This window comes from Cinclus cinclus, chromosome Z (assembly GCF_963662255.1).
Source record: "Cinclus cinclus chromosome Z, bCinCin1.1, whole genome shotgun sequence".
NCBI classification, from domain to species: domain Eukaryota; kingdom Metazoa; phylum Chordata; class Aves; order Passeriformes; family Cinclidae; genus Cinclus; species Cinclus cinclus.
Genome location: NC_085084.1, coordinates 16,751,234 through 16,765,332, shown reverse-complemented (window position 1 = coordinate 16,765,332; position 14,099 = coordinate 16,751,234).

The window sequence follows — 14,099 nt, the reverse complement described above, 5'->3', positions numbered from 1 at the left end:
CATCTCTAACATTTTCTTCAATGATAGTTCTAATTTCAGTTTGAAGATCCAGAGTAATATAAAAACACCCATACTGTAATTGGAGCATACATTTTTCACAGAAAGGCTTTCTCTTTTATGGGTTAAAGAGACTGCACTGAATTGATATCATATTCAAAACACAATTCCTTATATAACTAGAAAAAATACAACTTTAGGAGAAATATATATACCAAAAGGAAAAAGAACCCTGATTAATTAATTACTTCTTTTTAACTCAAAAACTTTCAGCAGTAAAGATGTAACTAATTATCATTTGAAGTATCATTTAATGTATAACCACAGTTTATATATGTATAAAACAAGTAAGCATCATGTGTAAGGTGAAAACCTAGAACAATGCTTGTTAAAGAAAAGCTCCCCATTTTGATGACGTCTGCTCATATCAGACAGTTTAGTCTAGTCCAACAGGATTTTCTTTATTAATATAATTTTCATGAAAAGTACTGTACTTGAGTTTGCAACAGTTGTCTGCCCTTTTTGAATAAGAGTTTTAGATTTTTAGTGTTACCATGAAAACTGTCTTATTTACAATCAGATTTCTGAAGGCCATAAGATCATTTCTGGCTTTGGGGAAATACAAACCTCAAAAAAATACAAGGCAGTGTAAGCAAGCCTCTAAATTTTTAATTTTTTCATAAAATTTTTGTATTATTTTGTTTTAATACAAATTTGCTTAAAATTGAGCCAGATTTTCACCCTCTTGGAAATTTAATATGTGGTAGAATCCCAGACAGCTTTTATTTTCAGAGGGTGATTTTCAAAAGAGAGATATTTCAGGATGATGATGTCCCTCAAAAACAAGGGGGTTTGTAATTTTTTTTTTTTTTGATGAACACAAGGAATATCAGTATTAGCATCTTCTTGTAACTGAAATTTGCTAGGAAGATAAATGGAATTTTTTTGTGTGTATCTGACTTAGGAGCCCTCCCAAGGGAGTAATTTATCTCATTTTTTTCCTATTACTTTTCCTATTTATTTTGCTCTTCCTTTTCCTATTTTCTTCTTGTGACTGTGTCAGGACCAATATCCAAGGTACTACATGAGCCCTGTAGTGTAACATTATTGCAAGGTTTTTATTTTATATTTAGTAGTTAGTTATTTCATACTACAAAACTGTGCAACTTTATTTAGAATAAAATTTATTACTTTAATAAATCTGCGTTTGGCTATATGAAAAAGGTGCATGTATATAATTTTCATTTGTTGAAGCAGTACCATTATACCAGAGTAATATCAGCCATCTTCAATTCAAATACAGAACTGAAGAAAAGAGATTAATGTTTTGGCGAAGGCTGAAGAAACCCAAGGGAAAAAAAAAAAAAGAACATTTCAGATCTTTGCTTCCAAATCCAGCAAAATTCAGAGTAACAAATTTGCATTTTTCAGTAGATTTCAGTAGAAAGTTCTGTCTTCTTTCATATCTGTTTTGATTCTGATTGACACAAAAACACTGGAAAGGAGGAATATGACCAGGCTCAAAGCCTACTTTTTACTTATTTACTGTAGGATTAAGGTTGTACTTGTAACGAAATTTGTTTACTGATTTTTCAGTAGTTGACTTTGAAGTTTCATAATGATACAGAATTTTGAATTATAAATCATTATAAAAATACTAAATTATTTTAAAATCAAATACTAAATGCAAAAACACTACCTGCAATGACAGTGCCCAGTGGTCATTTATATATACACCTGTGCAATTTATATAATATTATACAGTTCTATAATAAAAAATGTGTGTTTATACATTTATGGATTTACCTATTAGAAATGGGTCAAAACCTGAAAAGCCGCAAATTAAAAGCTTTTAAACTTTTCCTCAAATATCACCATAGAGAAAAGAAAGTAACATTATGCATACAAGAAAGAGTAAAATATAGTCTGTTTAGGGAGAACAAAGTTCTGTCATAGTAATCTTGGGGTTTTTTCCTGTTTTTTTTTTTGTTGTTTGTTTGTTTGTTTGTTTTTCGTTTGTTGTTGTTGTTTTGTTGGGTTTTTTTTAAGTATCTGCCCTACTCAGGAAAATATAGGCACAATTCATGACATCACAGTTAAGAGATGGATAAGCATTATTTTAAACTAATTATGCCTTCCTGAATCAAAAGAAAAAAAAACGTTATAATTATGCTCACATAAAACAAACCACCAGAATCTTCTGGCATTTGTCTGGTATAATGCTCTTTTGTGTCCAGTTCTGTCCATTGATTCCACTAGGAGTGCATTTACTTACTTACACTATTAGGAAATATGCACTTGCGAATTTTCAAGAATTTGGGCCGCACTTCCTATGCTGTGGAAAATGGTGGTGTCATGGAGGAATCTGAGACTACTCAGGACATGGAATTTAAACAGACATTTCTTCTAAGAAGAATATGTTTCTTACACCATTATATTAATTCAAAACATATTTTCTTTGATTGCTGGAAAACATGAAATGAACTTCCTGTGAAGTTGCATTAATATCTGTAATTAGGAATTCCACCACAGAAAAAAAAAAACAAACAAACAAAAAAATCCAAAAACACACCATTGTGATAATTTCTTCTGTGAATATCAAAGTATCTTAAGAGTGGAGCATTTAAGACTGAAATCCCTCAAACAATTTGTAAACTTAAAATGCATAATTATTTTTAAAATTCTCACTAACAGCAAAAGAAATTGAAGACATAAAAATGTGTAATTTTAAAGTATATTTGATTTATAATCTATTATGAAAAGCTTGATAAAAATTTTTCTTTGGAAATCGAATTTGTCTTACTCTAAGTATGTAATACTTTTAAAGAGATAACAGAAAGCATCATATGTTACCTGAAGGGTTCTAATTATCTCCAATTACACACATACTGTTTTTATCAGTTTAGTTCCATTGTTCCCTAATATCGCTATGTTCTGGTCAAAACATACCAGACAGCTTTTTATAAGGACTTTTCAATAACATTTACTTTTTCAATTCTTTTTTTGCCTAGTGCAGGATTTAGTGACCAACCAACAATCATCAGATTAAACCTGACATTGTTCTGCTTAGTGGTGATCCATGCAGACTTATTATCATACCTGTTCTCCCTCTTAGCATTTATAATTCATATAATAATGAGTTTAATTTAATCCTCAAATTTCTTATGTAATATTTTTCTCTCTATGATTTCTCACAGAATGGCATAACAGATAAGCAAATTGTGATCCTATAGGAAGAGTCAGTGATACCACAGCATCATTGACTTCTAAGACCTTCCATGTTTGTTCTCATGATCTGCTGTACTCTAGGGCTTGTAAATTAAGCAGTAAAAAAAATTCCTTTTGGAAACAATAAAGAAAAATCAATTTGGTTTTAATAAATTTAAAAGGAGATGATAAATGTGATCAATTTGAATTAAAATATTAAAAAAATACTTGAGGGAGTTTCTGGAGGATATCTGCTGCTCTTTTGTGTCATATTTTCATTTTATATTTTGATTGCAAGTTTTTTTATCAAGTAGGAGCCTTTTGGTTTTGCGAATTCATTTACTATACAGCTCAATTTCATTTACTATACATGTCCATTTCTTAATAGACCACTTTCTATATCTTAGAATATTATCTAATATTTCCTGGCCCAAAATTTGTATTCCTCAATGTTGTGTGATAGAACAAACATTTTATTCATCATTCTTGGAGAAAGACTACAATCATAGAATCATGGAATTATTTAGACTGGGAAACACTTTTAGTCCAACAGTTAACCCAGCACTGCCAGATCCAATATTAAACCATTCCCCTGAGTGCTACATCCATACTGATTTAACCACTTTCCTGAACATCTGTTCCAGTGCTTGATAACCCTTTTGGTACAGAAAATTTTCCTTGTATTCAATCTAAACTTCCCCTGCTGCATCTTAAAGCCACTTCTTCTTGTCCTGTCACTTTTTATTCAGGGAAAGAGACAGATGAGCCTCCTTTTCTCCAGGCTAAACCACTCCTGTTGCCTCAGGAATTAATAAGTAAAAATGAAGACTTGTGAGTAAGTGTGTCAGCTAAGCAGGACCTGCCTTTCATAAATCAATGTTCATAATCTCCTACTTATCCTGTACTTACTGTGTGATGTCATTCACAGTGATCTGATCCATAATCTACCCCTGCCCCCAGGTCAGACTGACAGGCTTGTAATTCCCAGATTCCCACATCTTACCACATTTGCTAACTTCCAGTCAAATGGGAGCTCTCTGCTTAGCTAGGACTGCTGGAGAATGGACAGTGGCTTGGCAAACGTTTCTGCCAGCTCCCTGAGGACCATTGCATGGATCATATCAGGCATCAAACAAGCTAAAACTATGTAATCCAACAAGAATATTCAAAGATATGATAAACACTCTAAGAGCTCGTGCCGGGATATTTACAAGAGATAGGACTTTCTTTTCTTTAACTGAAGTTATTATCCTGTCTCTGGTTTCTCTCACAACCCATTCTTTCTCTATGATGAGCCCTTACTGTAAATGTACCTCTAATATAAATTTTCTTTTTCATTTCTTTATTATTTTTCATGAAATTACTTTTGGATTTGTAGAACTGTAGATCAACCATATTGATCAAAAGATACCACAAATTTGGAAGATGAAGTGCTGATGAAGAAAATGTTGCAATTTGTCCAGGAATGTGCATTAACATGAACATTTTAAGTTATACACAGAACATTAGTGAAAAAGTTTTTCTCCAAATTTTTTCTGAACACATGAATTCAGTAACAGGTTTTGGCTGCCAGCTACAAGACAGGTGTACTTGTATTAATAGATAGGGTCAAATGTGAGTGCACAAAAAAGGGGCAGACACCTAAGAATATCAGAATATCAGTTACTTGCTTGGATACATGACAAATTGAAAAATATATTGGTGAGAAGACCAGCAGATGATAAAAAGTAGTAAGAAAAGTGAACAGAACAGGAAAAATTTATTACCCAGATTTATCTGCTGTCCATAATTTTAAAGGTTAGGACTCAAACAAAGTTTAATATTATTTATTTTCTTCATATTACCCACAGATGCTCAAAGCCTTCAAGAGCACCAACATTGGTTTCTATCAGCAGAAGTTCACACAGAAATAATCTTATTTTTCTCAAAACCAGACCCTTATCTTATGCAGATGTACTTGACTGCTCCTGTCAGGAAAGAACTAGGCAGATAATCTGCTGTCTTCATTTCAAATTTATAAATGGAAACCTGAAGGAGTGAAGAGGTGTATTGTGAAGTTGTTTGGCTTTATATGCAAGAAAAGACAGCACAAATTAGAAATAAATAAACAAGAGACTGTAATGCATTAAGAAAATCACAAATTTTCAATGGTAATCAATATCTCTTTTATACTTGCCTTCCATAACAGAAAAAAAGACTCTCACAACAAATAAATCCCTGGCAAATGAAAAGACATTGCTTACAGGATACATAATAATTGCATGGAATTACTGGAAAAAGTAACTGGGAAAAGCATGGAATTACTGGTAAAAATTCAAAATTAAAAATTATATGTGGCTAAAGTAACTGCAGCTGTTTTTCCTGCCATGAAATCAAGGAAATCTTTCCACCTAGGAAAGAGTAAAGGATTTCCTGACAGCAATGTGAACACCAGCTAAGACATGGTTAGGAAATTTCATCCATTTTCAGAATTGCTCAATTTTCTAGTGCACTATGTGAAATTTGCTTTGGGTCTCTTTTCCATAAAAGAATCAGGTTCAATAACTTCAAATTTCTTCTGTAACCTTTATTGTTAGCCAATATGCTTTTTGTACCTCTTCTTTTTCATTCAGATTGATTTTAATTAATACCAGATATGTATTTTGAGATACATAGCTTTTATTGAAACTTCTAGTCTGAGCTTTATTTTTTCTCCTTCCAGGTTCTTATTTTCATGGAAAAAAAGAGAAAACCAAACAAAACAAACAAACAAACAAACAAACAAGCAAAACAAAACAAAAAAGAAAAAAAAAGAAAACAAACACTCTAAAGCTAAAATTTCAACCAGCCAGCCAAAAAAAGTCCCAAGTGCAAAAACATGAATTTGAAAAGTGCGCAGGATTTGATAGTTTGACACTTGGCTTAGATGATCATTTTAAGTCACTTCCAGCTGGCAACTGTTTTGGTGTTGCCTTGCCTAGTCTCATCTACTCTGGTCTAGTCTAATTCATGTTACAAAACACTGAGCCGCTGGCAGCAGATGTGATACACCTGCCTCAAATGATCTTTCTGCAAGAGTTTGTCAGGGCTCATTGAAAGACCATTAAACTAAATTTGAAGAGGGGAGGGCTAGAACCAGGCTCACTAGATGTAAGTCTGGAGATAGTGCATCAAAGCCTGATGTCTGCTGTCAAGGTCCCTTGGTCTGTTCTGTTATGTACTGGGTATACAGGAGCACATTTGAAACATTTGAACTTTTCACATTTCACATTTCAAACACATTTGATGTCCACAGCATCATAGTAACTTCAGTGGAGCCACAGAATGGAGATACACACAGCAGCAGAGATGTAATGGTTGCTGATGTGTTAGAAACCACAGAAAAAAAACCCTGAGAATTTTCACATAGGAATTAGGGCTTTTCCACCCAAATAGATGGTGAGATCAACAGCTCAGCTAAAGTGAATCTAAGTAATGCATGTCAGCATGGACAACAAACATGAGAAGCTGAAATCCACAGTGTAGCAGGAAAAAAATAATTGCAACCACCGAAGCATGGTGGGTGATTCAGGAAACCCACCCTGAGCATTGCAATAGATGACTACAAACTCCTCAGAAGGCATAAGAAAGTTATTTTTTTATACTAGGAAGTGTATTTACTGGCTTGAGCTTGGCAGTGGTTAAAACAGGGTTAAGTGTCTGCAAGAGCTGGGAACAGCCAGCAAGGAAGATATCCTGGTTGGAGTCTGTTATCAAGCGTCCAACCAGCATGAAGAGACAGATGAAATATTCTACAAGTAGTGGGTAGAAATCTGGTTATTGCCCTAGTGAGGGTCTCCAACATATCAGATATCTGCTGGAAATACAACACATGTAGAAGGAAACAATCTAGAAGCCTGGAGAGAATATTCCTATGTAAGAGATACTTCCTGATATAGTTGGTGAAAGGAAATCTATAGACCCCACTGGACCTGTTGTTTGCAAATAGAGAAGGATATATAGGTGGCATGATGACTGGAGGTTGTCTTGGACACAGAATTTAAATGACAGAACTTTCAGTGGTCAGAGAAGTAACAACTAGGATCAGTAGAACTGATATTTTGGACATCTCGTGGGTAAATTTTAGACTATTTAGTGGCCTAGATGATAGAGTCTTTTGGGAAGCAGTCCTGAATGGAAAACCAGTCTAAGTTTGGACATTCTTCAGGAAGGAAATCTTCCAGACTTTTATCATTCTACTCAGCCTTCAAAAATTGTCCTTAATATCTGCTTCTGGGAAGGACAAACTACAAGATAAATTGTTTTTATTTTGGTTCCTACTTGTAGCCTCCAATCTCTCCATTCACAGGTCACAACAAACTCTCAGCTTCTTTAATTCTTTAACCCTGCCTTGTAAATTACTTTAAGTCATAAAGACTCAGGCTAAAATCTGAAAAGAATAATCTTGACATCATGGATTTAGTGTGGTGGTATTATTTCTGTAGCTTCTGATATTTTCCTTTAAAAGCTTTGTCTTCCTCAGTCTTTGATTTCCCATAAATGGAACACCAAACCATCCTCTTCCAATTAATATTTTGATGTCAGCAGTAAAATTATAATGACAAAAAAAACGAAGAACCTTTTACATTTAAAAGTGATAATGAGAATTATTATATTAGAGAGGGAAAATTTGGAAAGTCTATATTCAACCATACTGCTATAAGCAAGCCAAAATTTGATATTATTGTGAGGTCAGGTAGAGGAACCTTTTCAAACTGATGTAAAAAAAAAAAGCAGAGACTGTCAAGATATACTAAAGTCACAAAATGTGTGTTGAAGGACAGTGCTGGTAAAACAAATCAGTTTTGGCATTGTGGGACATTTGAAATCTTCAACATTTGACTGAGTACAAAGGAAACTTCTAGGAAACTTCTTCCCTGTCTTTGCTCAATGGAGATGGTTAACTTCTTTTTAACTTCTACTTGCCCAACTAATAAATACACAACAAAAATTCCAGGAAGCTCTTAACTCAAATTTTACTTCTTTTTTGCTTATCTCTGGTTTCTTTTGTTTGGGGCAGGGCTTTTGACTTATGACCATAGTAATAATAAAATAATAAAGAATTTTAATGAATGTTCTTGGATATTTTATCACTGATTAGGTATTTTGTGCAGGCTGTGGAATCAAAAGGCAAGACTTTGCTATTATTACTTTTCATATCATTGATACAAATAGAAGTAGCGCAGAGTGGTGCTTAAGATACAGTCTTTATTTGTATCTATGATTGTTTATTAAATTAAAAAATATATAAATGCATGAGTTTTTTTTAGTCCAGACTATAGTAAATTAATGAAACAGCTGTCAATGTTGCTTCATGACTTATCTTGCCATTGCTGAAGATCTCAGAAACAGCAGCATCTTGCCACTACATTCAAGCTCCTTAAGCATATGGAAAGCAATCTTTCAAAACCTCACTTACAAAAAAATACTCAAAAAAGCAATTGATTTGTTGGTGCAAAAAGCACTTGGGTATTTTGCAATTAGCATTTTGAAATTACTTTCCAACAAATTGGTAAGACGAAGTCTTTACTAGTATAAAAACAATTATTTGTGTTTGATATGTAAAATCAAAGTGACTAGGTTTGGCTGAGTAGTTGCAAGAATTGTTCTGTTTACTGTCACCAAATACAAAATAATAATCATTATTGATTCAGTTTGTGGCATTCAACATTGTCCTTCTCATCCATTAGGCATTTGAAATTAAACTTCATAAAAATGACACTGTAGTTAGGCAACTGTCAATGTAACAAATGAGAGCATTGATGCCATGAATCTGCTCCATGTTTCAAACTGTGAGAATATATGCAGTGGTTCATAACATGATAGTAAACTAGACTTATGTTCAGTCTAAAATTCTACTAACTCTCTGTGGTCACAAGGGATATTCTTTACAGCTTGGTAACATAAACATTTGATTTTCTTCTCAAAACTGTGACTTGTGCTAGAAAATATGTTGGTATCAGCCTAGAAATTCAAAACAAATTTGCTTGACTTCTATTTTCCAAGGAGATAACACTAGAGAGCAGAGGACGGTCTGTGCCAATGGCAAGTGTTTTCAGCAGAGAGAGATTTTTACAGTGTTTGGGGAAAAAAAAAAAAAGAACAGCAAAACAGAAAAACCACAAAGCCCAAACAATAACAAAGCACACACATACACAAGCAGAAAATACAAGAACAGAAATGTAACCAATGGAATTTGACCACTGATAAGAAGTCAGCGAGATTTTTCAGTATTCACTAGATCTCCTATAAATTAAGAGAGAAGACATTTCTAAACATTTCTTTCCATAAAGAGTTCCATTATTTTTTTCTTGTATACTGAACTTCTGTTTCCTTTTGTTCTGGTCTGGAATCTAACATCTGCATGTGATTGGTAGGTTTCTTAATATAAAGACAAAGTACTAAAAAATCCCAAAACAAATTGTTGGTGTTTTGTGAAGAAACAGAAAACTATTTTTGTGGCTTTAAATAACAAAAACATTTGAATTATTCTGAAATTTTTATGTTTGGGCTGTTTTCTCTCTCTTTTTTTTTTCCTTTTCTCCTTTTTCCTATCTTTCTTTACAGATTAGATATTGATGTTAACACTAGCAACAATAATTCTGGGAACTTGAAATTTTTATAACTAAAAACAACTACTGGGTGAATTTTTTTTTAAAATTCCATTAATAAGTTCTTTATATTATCATTCCCAGTTATTATTTCAAGTCACACTATCTTGAACTGTGGAGTGAATCTAACTAGCATGTTTATTTTATCATTAATCTTGTTGGTCATTATATCACTTACTGTTCATTATAGCAAGAGATAAATTGCAGAAATGCTTAATATTGTTAGTTCAGCTTGGCTGCATCTCTTAGTGATGCTAATTCTACCAAACAGTTGAGAAAAATCAATGTCTGATGCATGATTTGTATTAAATTATGCTTGTTACATGATTGAATCAACACTACACAGAGTTTTCTCAAGTTAATTGATCAACTTCTACAAAATAGATTAGTATGATACATCAAACTTAAGTTGAACTGTAGACCAGAACAGAACAATTGAGCACTGAATAAAAGTTGCACAGGTCCAAGGAATCATTGTCTTTTTCTTAGATGGGGTTAGGATGTTGCATTTCTGTCTTTTGAAGAAAATATCAAAATGCAAGTTTAAAATGGGATTCATCAGCCAGACAGATTCTGAATTACCATACTGAAATGGAATGATTTTTTCTGTTTCATTTTCAAAATTTTGTGATTCAGCAGAGAAATTCAGTCTACATATATTTCAGCCAAGGACTCAATTAATTTTATGTAAGACAGTGAGCATGATTTCACTGCATTAACATCCAAATATATTTAAGAGGAATTTAACTATACCTCTCTTTCTATGTACTTGTGGCTTCCTATTTGTGAATTCCTGATTGATGTTCTGTATCTGCTGCTTATCCAAGTCCTTCCTGTTTTGCCTATCAAAATGAGTCAGGTTAGATTGAGCATTATTTTGTGAGAATTTTAAGCAGGACAAAGAAGGAATAGCAGGTCTTGTTTGTATCTTGTGCTAAAAAATATGTTGGTATCAGTCCTAGAAATTCAAAGCAAATTTGTTTGACTTCTATTTTCCAGGGACATAACACAGGGAGAAGAGGAATTTGAGAGTCAATAAAGATGTTTTTCTAAGGGAGGAAAATGGGAGGGGAAAGACTTAACTGTCCAGTCAGCTGTTAACCTCCCCTTTGACTAAGACTGATCATGGCTCATGTTTTGTTGTCCAGGCTGCAGACAGGTAGGGGGCAGAAGACATTTTTTCATCTGATAGATAATGTTTCCTAGCAATCATAAATAATTTCTCTTAGGCTTCTTCTGATTGCTGGTGTCTCTGTCTCAATTTATAGCAGGGCTGTGAAGACCTTTTGTGCCATGAAGAGGGATTCATCTCACCAACCTTTTGACATTTACAATGCAAGCATTTACACTGAGTCTCTGATTTATTTACCCTGGGCTTACTTTGTAATCCACAGGGATAAATCATGAACTTCTGGGCACATCTTTTTTGGCCTATATTAGAAAATTACATTAGAATGAGACCAATTACATATTGAAAATGCCTGATTCTCTTCTTGGACTTTTTGGGAAGAAATAGCTGAAAAGCTCTGAGGTTATTTTACAGAGATAGATATAATAACATGTATTCTTTCAGATTTCTTTCAATCTCAGACCTTCTTTGTGAGTTTAAAATGCTGAACCTCACCTACAAGTATGAAGATCCCTGTTCTGGGACTGACTGGCAGCAGGCTTTTATTACTCCAGCCTATTTTACACATATTCTACATGAGTGAAAACCCACAATGTGCAGAAATCACCAAACTGGAAAAAAAAGTTTGTTTTTTACCTTAATCTGGAGTAAAACATAATGAAGAGAAGTCTAAAACACAATATACTTTCAACTCCCTGAATCTTTCATGTTATTTTAAAGTGTAGATAAATAAGGGACTGACTTCTTTATTTTGGGTCTACAAGCAGTTAAAAGACCCATTCACTTGCAAACATTACATGCAAGTAATTGTCTGACCTTTGCATTTTTAAGTTAATATTTTGACTGATTTTTTAGATTTTATTATTCATTGTCCAGTTATTTTTGGTAAATAATTTAAAATGTGCAAGTAAATGTGTAATAGACGCACTGTGCTGAGAGTCACATCTTGTTTATTATTGCCTTTCTCTTTCATGAGATTATAGTTGGACCTCTAAGACCCTCTCAAATAATTATAAGTCATTAGAAGATATTAAATGTAAACTATGAATTTGGCTTTATAATACTCCTTGGGTCCTATTTTATGAATACTCTTTGAAAACATTTGTGCAAGTTTTTCATGCTATCAAACTTTAAAAAAATATGTTTTCCCTTATTCTGTTACTCCCACACTTAGAGATTTAAAATACCCATTAAAGATTTTGATTTTAAAAATCGCAGCAATGTAAAATGTTGTGAGGCCTGTGACCTGTGGAAGATGGACTGGGACTGAACTGTGAGGGACTGGGAGGGATTTGGGATGGACTGGGAGTGGGCTGGAGTAGATTGGGAGTGAACTGAGATGGACTGGGACACACTGGGAATGGACTGGGAGGGACTGGGAGTGAACTGGGATGGACTGGGAATTCCCAGTCCCTCCCAGTCCATTCCCAGTCCATCCCAGTTCACCCCCAGTCCCTCCCAATAAATCCCAGCCCATCCCAGTCCGTCCAGTTCACTCCCAGTCCATCTTCCACAGGTCACAGGCCTCACAAGCTTAGTTACATCAAGGAGAGTAACATTAATGACACTATTTATTGATGTGATGACCCATATTCTTGATTGCTATTTATTTTTTTAAATTATATGCTGGTAGTGTATCAACTAAGTTCAGAAGATAGAGAATCTAAATGAATACATTTCTCCTTTTTTTGGGCAGGGGTGGTGAGTACTCCTGATGAATTTAATCTCTTACATGGAATGTGAGCAAGCGACAGAGATGTGGAGGAACAGATAGTTAATGTCTACATAATAGATTCCAAGATTTGAAGACCCTGAGTTCATGTATTTATTAGCTTCAAATGAAAATTAGTTCAGTGGTATTGGAATAGTCCCCAGTGAGTGTTGGTCTGAATTACAAGGACACAATCTGTTTGTAGTTTGCAGACATTTGCTCTGGAAAAGCCTAGCAGCAATGCCACAAATTTAAAATAAAGGCTCAGTTATATTTACAGTTTGCTGGTGATCTAATAGGCAACCTGGCTCTTACCAAGTCCTGTTTATAATGCATAAATAAATAAACAAATAAAATAATTACGATAAATCCTAGCTTATGAATCATGAGATCTATTACCTCCATGGTTTAAAAGTTTTCAGTTAATTTATTTTTATATTCTGAAATAAATATAATTTGACAAATGTGTAAAAGTTAATTCCTCACAGGTTATTTCCCCCTGTGCTTTTGATCTGCTAGAAATTTCTGTCTTTTCCTAGTTTCTTCTATACCAGATTGATTCTACTCAGTTATGCACTCCAGTCAGGAGTAAAATATTTATGGAAATCGTAGTACTTAATAGACTACAGTATTTTTAAAGTATGGAATTCTAGGTTGTTTTTTAATTCCATGTATTGCTTTTTATGCTTTCGGTGTTTTCTATTATGTTGCAAAGCCTTGTCCTGGCAGTCTGGTTTTGTTTTGGGAATCAGATGTTTAATATATATTGAAGTGCTGTTTTACAGTTTGAGTTCTGTGATTCATGATAATCCTTGCCCTGAAACTGTTATGATTTCTATAAGGTTAATGTAGCAGTAGATTGATGAATAATGAAGTAGGATTTAATCTGTCTAAAAGCTAATTAGATGAAAGATAAGCAGGTTTAACAGCACTTCTTGAGATAGTTTTTGTGCTAATCCATGCATTATTCAAAGTATACCAGTGATGTGCAATAAAAGCAAAACTCTTTCTCTTCAATCCAACTTTTGAAAAGCAACCTGTTCTCAGATATTGGATGAGTCATTTTTCATGTATACAATAGACTTGTTTAATATGGTTCAAGTATACTTTATTTATAATTATATGAGAAATATCACATATTTTTTATAAGAAAAGCAACATGTAGAATAGACATTTTTCAAATTGTAATGTGTTAACTAGGAGAATATTAATTCTATTTTTAAACTATGTAGTGTTTTATGTAATATTTAATGTTTTGGTGAAGATATGAGAGTATTTCCAAAATACTTACATTAAATCTTTTTCAAATCACATGGTTTAATAATATTTCTTCTAGATAAAAACGTTTACCTATAATGAATGTTTTTCTGTATTGTTGATTGACCTCTGATACATCGACATGTGCTCAGTTTGTTCTTAATATTAA